Here is a 12,910-nt window from a genome sequence, read left to right on the forward strand (position 1 = left end):
ATTTCCCCACGGGCGAGTTTTTCAGCTGGAAGAGGCTAGCAACAACCAGACGGAAAGAGCACCTGCTGTTACACTGCTTCACCATTGTAATTTAATTTTTAATTGTTTGGGTTTTGGGCCACACTCAGCGGTGCTCAGGGCTTACTCCTCGCTCAGTACTCAAGGATCCCTTCTGGCAGGCTAAGGGCACCATATGAGGTGTCAGAGATTAAACCAGGGTCTCTGCGTGAAAGACGCGTGCCCCGTGTTGTGTCTTCAGCCCCCCTTTTGTTATTCACCTTTTCCAACTTTGTTTTGGCACTAGAACAAGTGCTCTTTGTTACAAATTTTTTTTTATAGCTTTAGCAATGTCTCAGGCTTGGGCATTTGCTTTTGATGTATGAGATCCTGGATTCCAACCGTTAATATAATTTCCCCGACTCCACCTCCACCTTGCGCCCCCCAAAAAAAGATCCAGGCCTAGGTATTTTGTTCAGCAATAATTTGTCAAGTATGAATGAGTCTTGTATCCCCCGCACCCAGAATGAGACAAGAGAAAGAAAAGAAAGAAGTTCATTTTATTTCTGCTCTATTTTCGAGAGCCCCTGTTTAAACTTCCCTGAGAAATGAAGGAATGGCTGCAGATACAGGGCAGCAGGTAGAGCACTCACCTTGCGTGTGGCTGACCCAGATTCAATCCCAAGCATCCACTGCAGCCCTCGGCGCCCTCTAGAGGTGATCTCTGAGTGCAAAGCCAGGAGCAAGCCCTGAGCACTGCTGGTGTGGCTCTCAAACTTGGAAAGGAAATTAAGGGGAAAGCAGATCCAAGCACAGTCTGTGGGAACCAGCAGGATCCGACTAAAATCGTTTGTTAAAGCCAACAGATCGTAGTTCTTGGCTGACTGGGGGCCGAGCCAGGCCCACGGGTGCCTTGCTTCCCACCCAGAGATAGCATTGCCAGGTGGGGAATCTTCTAAGAGGAAAGAGGAATCCCATGGTGTCCTGAGGAATTTTTGTTTGTTTATTTTGCACCACATCTGACCATAGTCAGGAGCTACTCCCGGCTTGGTGCTCGGGGTCATGACAAGTGGTGCCCAGGAGACCATGTGATGCTAGGGCTCATGACCATGCCCCCAGCCCATGGCATGGGAAATTTTATCAATCCCAAGTCTTGCCTCCTTGTCTTTAGAACACCGTGTTCCATCTCTACTCCTGCATGTATTACTAGAGCTGGAAATTTCTATAATTTAGTATATGAAGGTTCCCACTCATTACTCATTTCTTACTATTTTTATTCCCACATAACATTGCAAGACAGTTTTGCTGAGTTACTAGTACAACTGGTACTCTCATTTACTGAGAGGAAAACGAGTTTCTTCAGAATTTCCTTCAGCACTGATGGACTGCTAAACCTTGTAGGTAAGACATTTCTGATTCAACATCTAATTCCCTCAAGCATTTGTCCTATAGTTTCCTTTATATTAATAAGACGCAAAGGGAAATATTTCTTAGAATCTCAGAGAGTGAGGAGTATGAAGGAAAAAAAAGCTGTATTGACAGTAACTGCAAAGGGTGTTAGGAAAACTTCTGTTTTTGGCAGGGCTGAGGCCACGCCCTGTGGTGCTCAGGACTTATTCCTGGCTCTGTGTGTAGGCATTGCTCCTGGCAGTGCCCGGGATCCTAAGCAGGGTCGGCCACGTCCACGGCAAGTGCCTCGCCTCCGGTGCTTACTCTCCGGCACTAGGGAGACCTTCACTTCATTAGCTCTTCATTTGGGTCCCTTGAGCTAGAGCAGATGTTAGATTTATCTTTATTAGCTGCATTAGAAGAAAAAGCAGTGACAGAACAGCAGCCTCGTTGGTCTGTCCGGTTATTATAGAGCAGAACTACTTTTTGCGGGGGCAGTCACCCCAGTGTGCTCAGGACTTCCTCCTGGCTGTGAGCTCAGAGATCAGTCCTGGCAAGGTTCTGTGGGGGCCCTCTGGGGTGCTGTCACACTTACAGTCTCTGTATTTTCTTTAGAAATACAAATTTAGGGGCTGGAGCAATAGCACAGCAGGTAAGGCGTTTGCCTTGCATGCAGCCAACCCAGGTTCGATTCCCAGCATCCCATATGGTGCCCCGAGCACCACCAGTAGGCTTGAGAAGTCTAAGTCAGGAGCTGCGGGTCTGCCCAGCACCACTGGGCCCACTAACCAGCGCTGCCACAGGGGGTCCCTTCTCGAGGCCACCTGGGGCCACCAAGTGTCACCCACTCCCAGACCCGCCTGGCCAGCTGGAACCCACAACTGCTTTTTCCCTGCCTGCCCCATGCCGTGACCTTTCCTCCCATAAGTGAAGTTACTGGGCAGAGGTCAGGAACATTTTCCTCTCCAGCTGAGGCTGCATGCCAGTCTGGCCCCCCGGGCCCTGCCACAGTCCCTCTGGCCAGGAGGCGGCATGGGAACTGAGCCGCAGTGGGTCCTGTGCTTTTGTCTGTCCGGACAGAGTGGGACGCGGCTTTGTCCTGGGTGGCTTGCCCCTGCCATCATTCTAGCACTTATCCCACACCAGAACTGTTAACCTCTCATTGCAAATGACTTCTCACACAAAGTTGGTTTCTAGTCATGATTCGGAGTCTTCTTGCAAAGGCGATGTCCCTCTCTAACTGTTGCTGGGAAGTAGCAAGTCACTTTCATGCAGCTTATAGCGTGGCAGAGTTTGGGAGACTGACTAGGGGCTGGAGCGATAGTGCAGCGGGGAGGGTGTTTGTCTTGCACGCAGCCAACCCAGGTTCGATTCCCAGCATCCCATATGGTGCCCCGAGCACCCTCAGGAGTAATTCCTGAGCGCAGAGCCAGGAGTAACCCCTGTGCATCGCCGGGTGTGACCCAAAAAGATAAAACAAAAATAAAACAGGAGTAATTCCTGAGTGCAGAGCCAGGAGGAACCCCTGAGCATCGCCGGGGATGGCCCCAAACAAAAAACAAAGCAGAGATTTTCTTGCCCCTTCAATGGGCTGTGAGAGCAGGTGTCCTGAGCTTAGCGCCTACACCATTCACCCCACCCCACCCCCACCACCAAATGCTCGGGATAGAAATTTTCAGATTGGGGACTGGAGTGATAGCACAGTGGGTAGGGCGTTTGCCTTGCACACGGCCGACCCAGGTTCGATTCCCAGCATCCCATATGGTCCACCAGCACCGCCAGGAGTAATTCCTGAGTGTAGAGCCAGGAGTAACCCCTGTGCAACGCCGGGTGTGACCCAAAAAGCAAAAAAAAAATTTTCAGATTGAATTATTTGAACTTTTCAGTGGAAGGATGCCAGACGTGGTGGGAGGAGCCTCGCCGTGCTGGCCACTGACCTGCCCCCAGGGGCTCCCTGCTGTCCCCAGCACCCAGGCCGGGAGGAAGAGTGACCCCGTTTCAGAAGCTCCGTCCCACTCAGGACACGAGCTGACTCCCAAGCACACAGGCATGGTTTCTGTGGTGGTTTGGCATGCGGGCCTCATCTGGCAGTGCTCGAGGCTACTCCTGGCTCAGTGCTCAGGGGCCACTCCAGATCGTGCTCGGGGAGGTCTGTATGGTGCCAGGAGCTGGACAGAGTCTGTGTGTTCAGGGCCCGTCTCAGCGCCTGGACTCTGATCCCTTGTTTCACACTGTAGCAGCCAGGTCTGGCCGTCTCTCTGGTCTGCCCCTGGCCTTCCCGTGCGAGTCCCTCGGGCGCGGACACTAGAGTCTCCTTCTTGCTGTGGGTGGCCTCTGTTTGCAGCCCCCGCGCCAGAATGATTTCACTAATAAACAGGACAGTCCTGGCGTGACTGCAGACTTCAGGCCCGGGTCTGACGGAGCGGGCGGGCGGCCAGGCTGGGCCTGAACTGGGGAAACCCGCATCAGGGAGTTTCACCGACAGGTCATCTTTCTCCCAGGGCGGGACACAGCCGACTCGACTGTCATTTGAGAGGAGAAATGGAAGCACAGGAGAGTTGGCAGTGCTGCGTGGTGGCGGCCACACGCGCCTCTTGGTTCAGCCCTTCGCTCGGTTCACTAGCAGAAGCCGTGGTGCCTCCCGGTGCCCCAGGGCAAGCAGCTGTGTGTGTGTGGGGGGTGGCCCTGCTGGCGAGGCCCTCCCCCTCACAGCCCCAGCCAGGGGTTAGAGCAGAAGCCCGTCGCACCGTCTCCCCCCCCCCCCCCCGCACACCCGCCCGCGTAAGGCTTGGAGGCAGTTCCCGGGGTCAGCCCTCTTCTTGGCCACCCTCGTCACCGTGGCCTCCATCCTAAACCTACTGCCCTGTGGTCACGAGGCAGGGCCACACCCCAAGACGGCGAGCTCCCAACAGAGGGAAACAGCGTGCCAGCACCAGCTTCCACTGAACCTCAGCTTTCAAAATCCAAGGGGTCAGATTTTGTTTTCTTACTTTATTGGATCACTGTGAGACAGACCCTTACAAAGCTGTTCATGATCGGGTTTCAGGCATACAGTGTGCCAGCACCCATCCCTCCACCAGTGCACATTTCCCAGCACCAGTGTCCCCAGGTTCCCTCCCGTCACCCCCAACCCTCAGTCTGCCTCTATGGCACACACTTTTCTTCTCTCTCTCTGTCTCTATCTCTGTCTCTGTCTCTCTGTCTTTCTCTTTCTCTCTCTATCTCTGTCTCTCTCTCCTTTTGTGGTTTGCAATATTGAAAGGTTATCAGAATCCCTTTACCTACTTTTAACACTCAGATCTTGTCCAGCGTGATCATTCCCAGCTGTTGTCATACCAGTCCCTTCCCTGTCTTACCTACCCTCCGTCCCACACACACTTGTGTATGACTCCAACCATTGACCAGTGCTCCTAGAAGGGGCCAGATTTTAAAGCAGGGCGAGTGTTTGCAGTGCACGTGGCTGACTCAGTTTCAATCACTGGCACCACATCTGGTCCCCCAGGGTGGTCTCTGAGCACAGAGCCAGGAGTAAGCCGAGCCCTGCCAGGTGGGACCCAAGCCCAAATATGGTAAAATAAAATTGCTGGGGTCTTGCTTCAGAGACCCATAAGTAAATCTTGAAAGAGATCAAAAGCTACAGTTAATGTTAGACCCACCCATGGCTGAACAGACTGGGGTAAATCGGGTGGGGGGACCCCGCGGGTCAGCCTGGGGGCTGCCCAAGCAGAGTTCCTGGCTGTCTCTTGCTTCCACAATCCAAAATCACTGCCACGCCCCCGGCGGGACTCCATTGTCTCAGGATGGACCTCACCTAGATATTAATCTGCTGAAAATTTTGGTATGTAGGTTTTGTGACTGAAATCTCCAGGCTTTTTTAAGGTCGGAATAGGTTACCTCCCCCCATCTCCCTGTGCTTCCGGAAGCCTTGGCAGTCGCATCCACACCCCAAAGCCGCCACCCATTTGAAAAGCTACTTAGAACTGCCTGACGGGAGAACAGTGCTATAGTGCTACCTGTATTGTAAACCTTAATGCCCAAAAGGAGGGAGAAGGAAAAAAAAGTAGAAAATTGCCTGCTGTAGAGGCAGACTGGAGGGCAGGCTGGTGGTAGAGAGAAACTTGGGGGTTTGGTACTGGGAAATGTACACTGCGGGTGGGATGGATCTTTTAAAATTGTATGAGTGAAACCCAATAGTGAACAGCTTTGTAACTGTGTATCTCGTGGTGATTCAAAGAAAAGCAACTACAATAATAAAAAGAAAAATACAACTACTGAAGGGAAAAAAAAAAAGAACTGCCTGAGACCTCACAGGTGAGATGATGTCGCACTCGGGCAGGGACTGAGACTGAGGAGGGTCACGTGGGAGCAGCAGCACGGTCACAGAGAGAGGCGGGCAGGCGACCTGCAGGACGGAGATCAGGCACGAGAATACTGACGCACAGGCCAGGGCCCCAGGACCACGGGGAGGGACTTGCCTTGCACACAATCAACTGGCATTCAGTCCCCAGCACCCCATATGGCCCCCTGAGCACCACCAGGAGTGATCCCTGACCATTACCAGGTGTGGCCCCAAAACAGAAAAGTACTAACAAACTGTTATCTTATGGATATATATGGCTACAGAGCAAGGACATATATGTATGTATATATGTATGGAGAGAGAGAGAAATGAAATTAGCGATATATAACAAGGCTAATCAAACACTCAGAACCTCAATCAATTTAAGTCACCTTAGGAACAGACTAGAAGAGAGAAACATCAAACCGGTACGGAAAATTGTTGGGCAGACTTGAATACACAGTCACCATAAAAATCTCCACAAACCAGGAAAATACAGACAATCCTTCACGGTTAGCACAGACTTGCAGGCCAGCTGTGCACACGTATCACACACATGAGGCCCCAGGCGTGAACATCTCAAACAAAGAGAAATGCATGGATGTAGAGGTATAGAGAGACAGCAAAGTGTGCTGCCCACTTCCCACTCTCCCACCAAAAAGTTGGGGATGAGGGCTAGGAAGATATCTCCAGTGGGTATCTTAGAGCATATGCCTGACACACACTAAGCCCCAAGTTTGATCCCCCACCCTTCAGGTGTAGGCCACCCACTAGGTATAGGCCCAGAGTCCCCCATGTACAAATAAAACAAAATTGGGAACAGGTGAGACTATCCATTTGGGGCAGCGCTGGACAGATGATAAGGCACATGCCTGTACAGACTGTGGACCTGGTCCTGTCCTCAGCACCGCATATGGTCCCCTTATCCCTGAGCACAGAGTCAGGAGTCCGGAATACTGCTGGATGTGCCTCCTGCCCCCCCCACACACACAAGAAGAAGGAGGAGGAGGAGGAGGAGGAGGAGGAGGAGGAGGAGGAGGAGGAGGAGAAAAAGGAGGAGGAGAAAAAGGAGGAGGAAGAGGAGGAGAGGAGGAGGAGGAGTTGGTGCTGGTGGTGGTGCTGGTGGTGGTGGAGGAGGAGGTGGTGATGGTGGTGGTGGTGGTGGAGGAGGAGGAGGAGGAGGAGGAGGAGGAGGAGGAGGAGGAGGAGGAGGAGGAGGAGGAGGAGGAGGAGGAGGAGGAGGAGGAGGAGGAGGAGGAGGAGGAGGAGGAGGAGGAGGAGGAGGAGGAGGAGGAGGAGGAGGAGGAGGAGGAGGAGGAGGAGGAGGAAGGAAAAGAACATACACTTTTGGTTTTCTTTTTTAGTTTTGTGCCACACCTGACAGTGCTCAGGCGTTACTCAGGAGTGCGTCAGGCATGGTCCCTGACGGTGTTTGGGGGACCAAGTATGGTTCCAGGATTCAAACCAGGGTCACGGCCACTGCAGGGACTTCCTGCATCGCTGTTCCTGCCCTGCCGTTCCTGATCAATATTTCCTTCATGGTGCACCAAGAAAAACAATGGGTAAGTAGACCGTAAAGGAAGAAGGAAGATGATGCATTTAGAGACGTTGTGATTATGTACATAGAAAACCTCATGCAGCCTTAAAATATGCAACTATTAATTTCCATAAAGGCATGTGAAATACATCAATGAAGTCACATTTTTTCCATAAAAATCAACTTTTAGGGGCTGGAGCGATAGCACAGCAGGTAGGGCGTTTACCTTGCACCCGGTTGACCCGGGTTCGATTCCCAGCATCCCATATGGTCCCTTGAGCACCGCCAGGAGTGATTCCTGAGTGCATAAGCCAGGAGTAGCCCCTGTGCATCGCCAGGTGTGACCCCCCAAAAAAAGCAAAAAAAAAAATCAACTTTTAGGAATTGGAGAGATAGTACAGGCTGAAAGCAACTCCCGTGAGTGCTAACTGACCCTGGTTTGATTCCCCTGAATCACTTGGTTTTCCCTCTTATGCCAGAGCAAGAAGGAAACTCCAAGCAGTGTTAGGTGTGACCCCCCAAAAAAACCAATACATTGATTAATTTAAAAATCAAGCAGTTGGGGGCCAGAGAGATAGTGCAGTGGGTAGAGCACTTGCCTTGCACAAGGCCTATCTGGCATCACCTGTGAACCTGCCAGGAATGAACTGTGAGTGCAGAGCCAGGAGTAAGCCCTGAGCACCTTCTGGGGTGGTCCCAATTCAAAAGAAGAACTAAGCCCTTCATATGAAATCCTCCCTCACACTTACCCCCCACACCCCCCAAGGAGAATCTGAATTACACCACAGATTATTATTCCTTATCAAAAGTCTGACAGGACTCTGTGGTCCTAAGTCCATTATTCCAGGAGGTGGCGCTCTGACCAAGAGTTTTTCAAGCTCAGTTCTCAGTGTCTCAGCGTCTGGGCTTGCCCTGGAGCTTGTCCTGTTTGTTCCTGGTGCCACGTTAGTTAAATAAAACGCTGCTGGAAACGATGTTTTATGCTAAAATTATTAATTAGAATAATTGAACTTTATTTGGATTTCAGACGTAATTTATATAAAATGCATTCAGTTTGTGTTGGCAAAAACGTCTAATTTCATGTCACATTCATAAATGTCTACACTTAGGGTTTACACTGAGGATCTTTAGATGTTCTCCTTTAGATATCGCTGAGTATAAGAACTCACAAAGCTTTATAACAGGTCTAGAGGCTGGAGAGATGGCACAGCCGGTCAGGCACTTGCCCTACACACGACTGACCCGGTTCAATCTCCAGTACCCCATATAGACTCCCGGGCTGTCAGGAGTGACTCCTGAGTGTAGAGCCAGGAGCAAGCCCTGCACATTTCCAGGTGTGGGCCCCAAAACTAAACAAAAAATACATAACATCTTTATTTTAAAAATTGTTTTGGTGGGGCTGGAGCAATAACACAGCAGGTAGAGCATTTGCCTGGCACATGGCCAATCCCGGTTCAATTCCCAGCATCCCATATGGTCGCCTGAGCACTGCCAGGAGTGATTCCTGAGTGCAGAGCCAGAAGTAACCCCTGTGCATCTCCAGGTGTGACCCAACCAAAAAGAAAAAAAATGTTTTGTGTGATTTGGGCCGCACCTGGTGGTGTTCAGGGCTTCCTGCCAGTTCTGAGCTCAGGGATCACTCTTGGTGGTGCTTGGGGGACAGTAGGGCATACCGGGGATAGAACTGGGTCAGTGGCCTGGTAGGCAAGTGCCCTGCCTGCTGCGCTGTTAGAACCAAAGTACAGCCATTTTTGGCGTGAGCCAAAGTGCATCTATTTCAGTTGTTAGGAGCCGTTTTGTACTTCATATGTTTAGTAACTTGTAAAAAATACAAACAAGCACACGTGGGAGGGTGAGATGATGTGTGTGTGTTGTTTGCGGGCTCTCGGGGCGGCTCTCTCTCTCTCTCTCTCTCTCTCTCTCTCTCTCTCTCTCTCTGTCCGCTCTCGTTCAGTGCTCTCGAGCCACTGTGTATGGACTGGATCGGAATGGCTCCTCCTTTGTGCTCTGCTTCTGTGTGTGCCGCTGTGCTCTCTTCTGTCTGTCTCTCTATCTCTGTCTCTGTCGTCTCTCCTCTGGTCTCTTCCGACCTCTCTTCTTCCGATCTCTCTCTCTGGAGCCCTTCTGCTTCAGTCTCTGGAGCCCCACTCGCTCTCACTTCTCACTCACTTTGTGCTCTTTCTTTCCCCTGCTTCTGGCTTCAATGATTCTCTTTCGCTCTGTGCTCTGCTTCTGTGTCTTCTCACTACTTCTGTGTCTTCTCTCTTGCTTCTGTGTCTTCTCTCTTCCCTCTCTTACAGTCTTCGTTTATATAGCAATCACATAGGGTGGTGACACAAAGGTGGGTTGAACGTTAACAAATCAACAAAGAGGGGTAAGACCACTCCTCCAGGAGATTAACAAAATCTCATCTGAGGAGATTACTCCAGATTACTAGGAGATCTGCTTAAGGGCGGGATCCCATCCAGAGTGTGTCGCTTTCTTCCTTCCTCAGCTAGTAATCCACTTAATTAGTTGTAGTAAATTTACTTCTAATATTTCTAGCAATGTCATTCTGTATGAGCACAGTAAGAGATATATCAGACTTAAAGTTTGGTTCTTCCTGAGGACATTCACTATATATTCCAGACCACAGTCCTCAGGCCAGGTTAGTCTTCCTAGCCCCAGCAGGGTCCTAGTCTCATTGTTACTTTTGGATCATGACAGCATTGGTCTGTGACCATACTCTCAACTTATAGTTGAGTATTGTGGCACTTTGGCCTGGCCCATTTCGATGCCAGGAGAGCTCACAGCTTGCCCTGGGTCCATTCCATCCCTCGTCGGGGCCCTGCTTTTGGGGTGCTAGGAACTAAGGGCAACTGAGTTGAGAAAGCAGATGCCCAGGAGTAAATATTATTGGAGTCAATCAACTCCCAAGTTCCAAAGCATTATATTAACTGTCTTCCTATGTCCATACAGAGAGGACATTGCTTTAAGGTAAACTAAGTTCCCTGCGGCAAGGCTAAAAGGACAAGCCCAATGTTATCCTACAGTAACTGACAGCTGAACTGGGTGTGAACCCTAGACTGTGTCCTGGAACACACCCTGGAAAGAGGAGTAGAACAGAGGAAGCACGGCTGGGGTAACTCCTTGCGAGACTGATAAGAAGTATCAGCCAATTAGCGTAGGGGTAGAAGTGACCTGCTAGTCAGCCAAGGTTGTGGTTTTGGGGTGCTTAAACTTTTCTCCACTATTGGAGGGCATCGTACCCCCAACTACCTTTCTATGGGGTGCCGCCCTGGCCGGTCAGCTTGTAACAACTCTTCTTAATAAAATCTCCCAATTCCTCCCAGATGTCTTATATTTGAATCATGGACCCTAACAATACTAGCTCTCTGGGCCCTAAAATATATAACATCTAAAATTAACCTTCAGTTTCATAACCCTTTGCCATATATTTTTTAAGGGCCATGCACAGATACTCTGGAAAAAGTCTTCAAAAGCAAAACCCACTGGCTTTTTTTTCTCACTATACTTTAATTTTTTTTTTGTGTGTGTTTTAACCACACCCAGTGGTTCTATAGGGTTTCTCCTGGCTCTGTGCTCCAGGATCACTCCAACGGTGTTCTGAGTACCATGCAATATGGGGGTGTCCTACAAGCAAAGCTTGGTGATGCAATGTTCTGAGATTTTTCCAAGGCCTGTACTTGCTTTTTTATTAATTTTTTTTCCTATTTTGGTGTGATATTTTACTGTGTAGTAGATCAAGTGTGATTTTTTCTTTTTTTTTTTTTAATATAGAGTAGCACTGTAGCACTGTAGCACTGTCATCCCGTTGTTCATCAATTTACTCGAGCAGGCACCAGTAACGTCTCCATTGTATAACTTGTTGTTACTGTTTTTGAATACCACCACAGGTAGCTTGCCAAGCTCTGCCATGGGGTGAAATACTCTTGGTAGCTTGCTGGGCTCTCTGAGAGGGACAGAGGAATCGAACCCAGGTCGGCCACATGCAAGGCAAAGGCCCTATCCGCTGTACTATAACTCCAGCCCTTGATAAAGAGTATATTTGATAATTAAAAACTGTATACAGGGTTAGAGAGATAGTTCAGTTTTGTGGCCCAAAAACCAAAAATTTTTTAAAAATTAAAATAGTATAGTTTGATACATTCATAGGCATACATATTGTTATCACTATATTCAAGCTAATAAACGTTGTCTTCTCTTCAGAAGACAAACCAATTCTGTTTGTTTGTTTTTGGGCTACACCCGGCGGTGCTCAGGGCTTACTTGTGCCCTGTACTCAGGAACTACTCATGGCAGTGCTGGAGGGACCATGTGGGACTGGAAATCGAACCTGGGTCAGCCACATGTAAGGAAAGTGCCCTCCCCACTGTATATCACTCAGGCTCCTAATTACCTTTCTAGCAAGAGTCGTTTTAGATAAATTTAATCACTCCTGGGGATAAAGATAAGATTATTTGGGGTTACAGTGAATATTTCCCAAACCTCAGTTTTCTACTCTGTGGACTACATCGGTAATGCATTGTTCTGTCTGATGTTGTTCTTTTTAATGTTGCAGAGGAGGGAGAACACAACCAGAAGTGCTCCGGGACCATGTGGTGCTGGGGATTGAGTCCAGGGCTCCCTCATGCAGCGCTCGTGCTTCAGACTCGGAGCTGCCTCTCGGGGCTGCCTCCCCAGCCCGTAGCTGTTCTTTAGACTCATTGCATGCTGCCAGCATTCAGAGGTTTTGCCTTTTGTCGTTGATCTCACAGGTGCCCATGAAGAGCTTGATACAGAATTGAGTCAATGAAAAGGGACATCTCTCACTCATTTCGGGTTGCTAGGCAACTGGTCTATTGCCTCAGCACCTCTTTCATTGCTTGGGAAATATAGCGGGATACAGCACTCACCATACAACATGAAAATACATGCCACAGAATCATTCCCAGGGAAAGTGTCCAGTTTGTGGAGCTTGTATTGTCTTTTCTTCCAAGCCAAATACCTATTCCATCTTTCTGTCTTACTAAGACAAATAAAGCTAGAATTCTAATTTAAATGAATGACAATGTGTATTTTCTCTCATCTCATATTTTTCATACATAATCCAAATTTTAAAACTAATATCAAAATAAAAAGATTTTTGATTAATAACTATTTTGAATTGCAAACATAACAGTAAAAAAATGAAAAAAGTTATCAAAGGATTTATGGGCCTGTGGGGAGGGCATTTGCCTTGCAGGCAGTCAACCTGTGTTTGATCCCCGGCATCCTATATGGTCCCCAGTGTGCTGCTAGGAGTATTTTCTAAATGCAGAACCAGAAGTAATGCTGAGCACCACTGGGTGTGGTCAAAAAAAGATAAAAGAATAAAAGAAAGAGGATTTAAGTCTCATGCTCCTGTTTGAGTTTAGCTTTTGCTGCAAGGAGTATGGATTTCTGATAGATTCGGGTTGGTTAATGGTGACATGAATGCCAGGCCGGTGTATCGTACTCATCCTTCCACTCGTGTCGTGGCAGCTCAAGCACCAGTGGCGCACATGGTGGTCCAGCTTCCGCTCGGATATACGGTTCACAATTCTGCCGCTGGTTGGTCCCGTGTTCCTTGAGCTTTGTGGCTGGCATGAAAATGGAGTAGAGTGTAGACACAACGCGGGTCAACTTGG

The sequence above is a fragment of the Sorex araneus genome, chromosome 4 (genome assembly GCF_027595985.1).
Source record: "Sorex araneus isolate mSorAra2 chromosome 4, mSorAra2.pri, whole genome shotgun sequence".
Lineage (NCBI taxonomy): Eukaryota > Metazoa > Chordata > Mammalia > Eulipotyphla > Soricidae > Sorex > Sorex araneus.